The sequence below is a fragment of the Haliotis rubra genome, unplaced genomic scaffold (assembly GCF_003918875.1).
Source record: "Haliotis rubra isolate DU_JTF1 unplaced genomic scaffold, ASM391887v1 Scf91, whole genome shotgun sequence".
Lineage (NCBI taxonomy): Eukaryota > Metazoa > Mollusca > Gastropoda > Lepetellida > Haliotidae > Haliotis > Haliotis rubra.
The window spans coordinates 629,052-637,822 of NW_025767646.1; positions in this window are offsets into that span (position 1 = coordinate 629,052).

An 8,771-nucleotide genomic window follows, 5' to 3' on the forward strand; every position below is an offset into this window, starting at 1 on the left:
TGGTAATTGTGGGATGTTGAGAGTCATGTGGATTGTGGTAATTGTGGGATGTTGAGAGTCATGGATTGTGGTAATTGTGGATTTGTTGAGAGTCACAGATTGTGTGTGGGATGTTAATTGTGGGATGTTGAGAGTCATAGATTGTGGTAATTGTGGGATGTTGAGAGTCATAGATTGTGGTAATTGTGGGATGTTGAGAGTCATAGATTTGGTAATTGTGGGATGTTGAGAGTCATAGATTGTGGTAATTGTGGGATGTTGAGAGTCACAGATTGTGGTAATTGTGGGATGTTGAGAGTCATAGATTTGGTAATTGTGGGATGTTGAGAGTCACAGATTGTGGTAATTGTGGGACGTTGAGAGTCATAGATTGTGTAATTGTGGGAAATTGTGGGATGTTGAGAGTCACAGATTTGGTAATTGTGGGATGTTGAGAGGGATTTGGTAATTGTGGGATGTTGAGAGTCATAGTGGTAATTGTGGGATGTTGAGAGTGAGAGTCAGATTGTGGTAATTGTGGGATGTTGAGAGTCATAGATTGTGGTAATTGTGGGATGTTGAGAGTAGATGGTAATTGTGGGATGTTGAGATTGTCATAGATTGAGAGTGGTAATTGTGGGATGTTGAGAGTCATAGATTGTGGTAATTGTGGGATGTTGAGAGTTGTGGGATGTTGAGAGTCAGTCATAGAGTAATTGTGGTATGTTAGTAATTGTGGGATGTTGAGAGTCATAGATTGTGGTAATTGTGGGATGTTGAGAGTCATAGATTGTGGTAATTGTGGGATGTTGAGAGTCATAGATTGTGGTAATTGTGGGATGTTGAGAGTCATAGATTGTGGTAATTGTGGGATGTTGAGAGTCATAGATTGTGGTAATGTTGAGAGATTGTGGTAATTGTGGGATGTTGAGAGTCAAAGATTTGTGGGATGTTGAGAGTCATAGATTGTGGGATGTTGAGAGTCATAGTGTGGGATGTTGAGATCATGTGGTAATTGTGGGATGTTGAGAGTCAGACAGAGTCATAGATTGTGGTAATTGTGGGATGTTGAGAGTCATAGATGGTAAGTAGTGTGGGATGTTGGGATGTTGTGAGAGTCACAGATTGGTAATTGTGGGATGTTGAGAGTCATGTTAGATTGTGGTAATTGTGGGATGTTGAGAGTCATGTTGAGATTGTGAGTAATTGTGGGATGTTGAGAGTGTAGTAATTTGAGAGTCATAGATTGTGGAGACTCATAGATTGTGGGATGTTGAGAGTCATAGATTGTGGTAATTGTGGGATGTTGAGAGTCATAGATTGTGGTAATTGTGGGATGTTGAGAGTCATAGATTGTGGTAATTGTGGATGTTGTAGGAGAGTTATGGATTATGAGAATATTGTTGGTCCATGAAAGTTTCTGTGTAATTGGGAAGTTATGTGAGGCAGTGAGATTTGTTGACTCCAGAGACCTGTGGATCAGTAAGAATTTAGGAGTGAAGTCATGACAACTGTTAGCACTTGTGAGAATGTGAGTTGCAAGTTCTGTGAACTGGTGAAAATTCTACTTACTTGAGAGTTATGAGTAAAGAATATTTCAACCTTCATATTGTCTGATATATTTTCCCAATTATTTTTTTTTCAATGTGAACATTTGAGCCAATCTGAAAGGATTTCATCATTAAGGAGAAACAGCAATTCCAACACAGAAAATTCAACTTCAAAATGTCAAAGTGAAATTTAAAAGCGATTGGCCTATTATTTCCCCACAAGAAAGATTCAGGTTACCTAAATTTGCATGAACTTGTTGAAACTGTCAAAAGCAAATAGGAAAGGATTGGCCATACACCAGGCTGATGATTGTGTGTCTACAGGCATTCACACAACTCCCAGATTGGGCACAGAGAATCCTGTCTTCAGTTGTAACACGAGCAGACAAGTTGCTCAATCACTTGTAGCCTTGTCAACTTAACATGAAATCGTTGTCAGATTATGATTTAAATCTTTAGATTATATTTGAGAAGGAGTAAGTCAGTATGATTTATGACAGATAGATATCTAATATTTGATTTCTTAAATATGTCGGTCGGTTTTAGTCGAAGGTCAATGAGGAGTCTGAAGAAGGTTTAAGGTCAAGGTCATTCTGAAGAGTCAGATTGGAATCACTGTCAGTGATCTTTTTTGTTATCAGTCACAGAAAAGTTGAAAATTGTGTCTATTTCATCCAGAACTTTAAGTAGGTATAAGCCTGACTGTTATGGAAAACTATGTATGTGAACATGCAATACTCTCATGTTTGTGTTTGCGAAATATGAACATTTGTTCCAACACTGTTGTCGCTTCATGCATAGTCAACATTGTGAAAATCAAAAACATGTGGAATAGACTATCGTAGAGCGTTATGATTGCTTTGAGGAACAGGGCCCTGGTAAGAATTTTCAACAGCATCTTGTCATTCATTACATTCGTATTAGAACTTTTCTGGAATATGGTTGTACATTTGATTGCCTATTCTTACATTTCTATTCAGACTTAGCAGGCAACTGATCATGTAAAATTGATGGTCTATTGATGGACTTAGCAGGCAACTTGTCATATATTCATATAAAATAAATTTGTGTTCTGCAATCTGAGTTGTATGGTCCCCAGGGTGCTGAGATTGATAATAAGATGTGCCCTTGAGACTGACATCCAATGATCGAGGGAAAAAATACATCCAGAGTCTTGACCGCCTGACCAGAAGGATCATGTCTAACAACAGAGCCCACCACCCTCGGTCCTCTCTCAATCATTTATATATGCCAATCAATTCTGGAGGTTGGGGTTTGATGATTGTGGAGGTGCTTCATAATTGAATTTTATTGTGTACGTTTGCACATATTTATTTATCGGATGATCCTCTGGTGATGCATGTGAAGACTCATGATAAAAGCAAGGAATTCCACAACTATTTTAAGTGTGCCAAGGTTGTTGGACACAATCTGAAATTTGAGGTTGATTTTGTTGATGGTGATGTACTGCTGGACGGTACAGCATTGGGAGTAAACCAGGTGAAGTCCTTCACCAAGTCTGCCCAGAGTCGGTCATTTGTGGAGAAGCTTTCTGAGAAGCCATTGCATAGTGTGTATATGCAGTGTGTGGAACAGAATAGCAATCCAACAGACTCCTTCGCCTGGATGAAGTCGGCTGGTCTTAAATGTGAAACCGAGGGCTTCCTTTTCGCTGCTTAGGACCAGTCACTTACCACTCGCAATCGCCTAAATGTTATTCTTAAGAAAAGATCAATATGAAATGTCGACTGTGTAATGAATTTACAGAGACTGTCCAACACCTTGTCAGTGGATGCCTTTCTTTGGCACAAACAACATACCTTAAACGACATGATGGCATGGCTTGTTATTTGTACTATCGTCTTCGCCATGCCTGTGGATTTGACTCTGAGGTCCATCCATGGTACGACCCTGAACATGTCACGGAAAATGATGCTTTCAAACTTCTGTGGAATAGGCCCATATACAGCCTCAGAAGAATTCCAGCCAAAAACCTGATCTTGTCCTTTTTGATAAAGCCAATGAAATTATTTATGTTATTTAATTTTCTGTCCCTTTTTGACAGCAATGTAATTGGCAAGATTCAGGAAAAGCATGATAAATATGTGGACCTCGCCTTTGAAATGTCTTGCTTGCATCCCAAATACACTGTCGTCAGGCTCCCCATTGTTATTGGTGCCGTAGTTTGGTACCTCCTGATCTCTTGGCGCAGATCAGGAGAGTGCCACCAGAAGCACATCCCTTCTGACACTCTGGGTAATGCAGAAGGTTGGGGAGTCTACATATTCTCCAGAAAGTTCTTGGTGGGTTCGACTAGGCAGCGTTACCTGAGAGAAGTCCCATTCGCTGTCTGGGTTGCATGTAGAGGGGGCAAGGGCCCTGAACTGATGATAAGCCTTACCAGCCTGACTGTGCCAGGTTCACCCAAACCCTCTCTGCTCCATTTTCTTCTTAATCTGTAAAACATAATAATAATAATCTGAAAATGTTATTTTTTGGGATGGGATACAAGAAATTCTTTTTCTTATAAGTATATTCTCCTGAGTCCCTAATTTGTAAAACATGCCATTTGGCTGCCAAAATGGATATCTTGTTAATAAGATATAAAAAAATTATCAATATTCATCAAGTTTCATTAAAATCAGACCCTACGTTTGGTTACCACTAAACAAAGATCAGAGTATATCCTGTTTTGTGTTATGTCTTGACTATAGGCCATATTCTCAACATTGAAATCCAGTGTTTGTTTTTTGTGGTAACAAGTAGCATGTTAAAAAACACACCACATGTTGACAAAATAAATCCTTAAAATACTGTAACTAAAACCTATTTAATTTTTTTCTTAAAAACTGTAAAACATGACAAATTATGGTGTATTGAGACAGAGCCAAGTCTTTAGTGGAAGGAAGCACCTTGTGTTTTTTCCAAATCCTCATGCCCCAACCTTTTTTACCCTGTCTACTAAACATTTTAAAGTTAGATATTATTTCATTTACCTACAACCCTAAACTTTTGAGCCAAAATTCTTTTTAAAAATTCTAAAAGATATTTGTCTGTATTCAACATTATCAAATGACAATCTCATATTTAACTAGAACCTTAAACTGTGCTTTCCAGACAACATCTTGAAAAATGCAGCCCCTCCTTCCACGGATGTCAAGGTTGACATGTATATTTTCATGTTAAGATACTGATGGTACTCATCTGTCACCATGGAGACAGGTGGATGGTTTTCCTGCTGCTGGAAATAGCAAGTGCAGTGATTACACCCAAGCCCAGCCTCTTACAGATGACAGGACATGTCCTCCGCTAATTAACATTTATAGATATTTTAAGAAATATGCGCACTTGGTGATATGTGAACGAGGTGACAGATTTTGAGATATTAGAGCAGGTAGGCTTTGGCAAGCCATGGCAATTAATACTTCTCTGTGAGTCTCTGTGGGGTTTAGCTCACCTGCCTGTTATCCATGGTTGTCAGATTGTCTATAAAGTTTTTGAACGGCATTTAGAAGTGATGCACATACCTTTTAAGTATTCATATATTTTGAAATTGTTTGCTGCTTTGAAGTGGTGTAATGTATCACGCTGAAATTTGTATGGATAGTTCAAGTCTGATATGTTTGATTTAAGAAGAATCTTTTAGTAAAAAACTGTAAATTTAAAAGGGATTTTTTAAACTTAAAGATGCATGATTGTTGATATGATCACCTTAAGTGCTACCAATTTTTTGCCAGGCATCATGATCGGAAATCAAATATAACCTGAATAGGCCTATTGGAAAGTGTGAAAAAAAGGTTCCGTCATCCATTTTTCAAATCCAAGAACCATATATAAGAAGCTTTTTATGTCCATTACTCAGTAATTTCTGCTCATTGCAATGAACTTAAATTCCCTCGTGCTCTATACTCATCTGTCTCCTCTGAAATTGCTTCTGAATGAGGATGATGAACTTGCATGTATGGTTCTCCTCATGCTGACATCATATTGTGTTCAATTCATGATTATTTTGAGCATGGCTTTTGAGAAAAAATTGAAAAAATGCAAAACATTTCCTCCTTCAAAAGTGTATGAGGCTGAGATTGTGTAAAGTAAATGAAACTGGTGTGGTGTCCCAACAGTACATCATCCATCCATCCATTCAGCCCTCCCTCCATCTCTCCCTTCATCCATCCATCCATTGTGGAACCAGAGATGCTTGTTCCATATTTGTTAAAGCTCTTGTCATCAGTATTCATGCAGGAAATACTATAATAGCATTGCTATCAACTCTCTCACTGTACGGCGGTCTGCTGCAGGTGAGCTCCAGTACCAAGGCACTACTTGAGAGGGAAGCATGTGGCACATTTCCTGTGTATCTTTAAGATAAGGGCACTTGGCAAACTGGAATAATAGGATACAGTTTATATGGTGAGATACACCATTGATATATGCAGGTACTCAATAGCATATTTTGGGAATAGAATGAAACATACCGACCCAAGGAATCCGTACTTAAATATATACGCTGCTTCTTCAGAATAATCTATTCCCGTTGTTTCTCTTTAGATTTTTTGTGTGTGTGCGTGCATGAGTCCTAATGGTTAAAGTGTCTGCTCATCAAAATGAAGGCCCTGGTTCGATTCCCCACATGAGTACAATGTGTTAAGCCCATTTCTGGTGTCCCCCGCTGTGATATTGCTGGAATATTGCTATAAGTGGCATAAAACTATACTCACTCACTTTGGATTGGATGAGGAGGAACATATATATAGTACTGGTATATGCAAAGCTTCTGTGTGTTAATGATGGCTCCGACAGAACTTTGACAGAGTATGGGATATTCTGCTATTATTCTGTTTATTGATATTTACAGAAAAAAATCAATGGTAGAATTAATTTATTAAAATATACTGTTGAGGAATCCTGAGACAGCTGATTGTCAGAAACTAAAGTGTAATCTAAACTTGCCAACTATACACGCTGTATTGGATGAATATCTTCCAGTGTTAGCGTGACAGAAATATGTATGTAGTCCATAGTAGATCTAGTCAGTCGTACAGACCCTGAAGTAAATATATCCAAAAAAGCCCACGCAAGTCTAGAAAATGTGGCAAGTCTAGATTTCCTCAGCTTCAGGAAAATGAAGAAAGTCTCAGGGCTCCTTTTCATTATATTTTTTTTTTACTATGAACTTTTTTTTAAAATATGTTCATTTCAGAGACTAGTTGTTAGTCAATAGTAGATCATTAGGGGTTTATAGTCAAGGAGGATAATAAAGATTTTATGAATGCTTTGTTTGGTGTGTGGACAACTTGACTGAACCAGCTGTTGTTTCATGTGTCTTGCTTGTTGCTTAGCAACACACTCAGCATTATGCTAGTTACGCAATCATGACCTGTAGATAATCAAGTCTTAACCAGACAAACTGGTAATTGATAACAGCAGCAGGTCCATCAGCTCATCTCCAGCAAAAGTTCTTGGGACTAATTGTTACCAGCAATCCACAAGAGAATTCTACCATTGCCATGTAAATAGCAATGCTCCTAATGTTACTAGTGAACCTTGATGTAAGACATCAGCAGGCCAACTAAACTGATATTGTATTTTGAAAAGACATCGGCCATGTTAAGATCTGTTTGTGTCCAGCATAGTGTAAAGTATGGAATGGATTTTGGAATGGAACAGTGGAATGAAATTTGGAATGGAATTTGGAGTGACACAAAATTGCTAGTGAGCTAGCACATTATAAACAAGTCTCCACTCTTATATGCTAAGACAGTTTATAAACAGCTGATCACTGATATATAGCACGTAAGCAAAGGGACCCTTGTGTCCTTAGTCACAACTGTATAACCTCGGCATCTTCATGTCAGTTTTCCAGCCACATAAGTGATTTTGATCTCCCACGCGTCTAGTTTGGAAAGTCTTTGTTCTATACTTTTGCTTGTTTCATTGTATTGCTACATCTTGAATATGACTAAACAGGAGGAAAGTTTGCTTTTGACAGTAACTCCAAACAGTGAAATCCCTAGTGCCTATTTAATTGCACTTTTGACAAAAACTTGGTCAAGCCAAACATGAGCACATATCATACAGACTGTTCAATGTGCTGCAGTAGACCAACGCTTAGTCTCTGAATATATATAATTTTGATAGTAACAAATAAACCAATTTAAATTGAAGAGGAGGCCCTAGAGAGACCAGAGATTCCTGAACCTGGGGAAATCTAGACCAATGCTTAGTCTCTGAATATATATAATTTTGATAGTAACAAATAAACCCATTTAAATTGAAAAGGAGGCCCTAGAGACACCAGAGATTCCTGAACCTGGGGAAATCTAGACCAACGCTTAGTCTCTGAATATATACAATTTTGATTGTAACAAATAAACCCATTTTATTTGAAAAGGAGGCCCTAGAGAGACCAGAGATTCCTGAACCTGGGGAAATCTAGACCAACGCTTAGTCTCTGAATATATATAATTTTGATTGTAACAAATAAACCCATTTTATTTGAAAAGGAGACCAGAGATTCCTGAACCTGGGGAAATCTAGACCAACGCTTAGTCTCTGAATACAATTTTGATTGTAACAAATAAACCCATTTAAATTGAAAAGGATGCCCTAGAGAGACCAGAGATTCCTGAACCTGGGGAAATCTAGACCAACACTTAGTCTCTGAATATATATAATTTTGATAGTAACAAATAAACCCATTTAAATTGAAAAGGAGGCCCTAGAGACACCAGAGATTCCTGAACCTGGGGAAATCTAGACCAACGCTTAGTCTCTGAATATATACAATTTTGATTGTAACAAAAAACCCATTTTTTTATTTGAAATCTAGACCAAGCTTAGTCTCTGATTTTGATTGTAACAAATAAACCCAGAGAGACCAGAGATTCCTGAACCTGGGGAAATCTAGACCAACGCTTAGTCTCTGAATATATACAATTTTGATTGTAACAAATAAACCCATTTTATTTGAAAAGGAGGCCCTAGAGAGACCAGAGATTCCTGAACCTTAGTCTCTGGGAAATCTGAAAAGGAGACCAAGCTTAGTCTCTGAATATATACAATTTTGATTGTAACAAATAAACCCATTTTATTTGAAAAGGAGGCCCTAGAGAGACCAGAGATTCCTGAACCTGGGGAAATCTAGACCAACGCTTAGTCTCTGAATATATACAATTTTGATTGTAACAAATAAGCCCATTTTATTTAAAAAGGAGCCCCAGTGAGTTGGGAGATTCAGGGGAA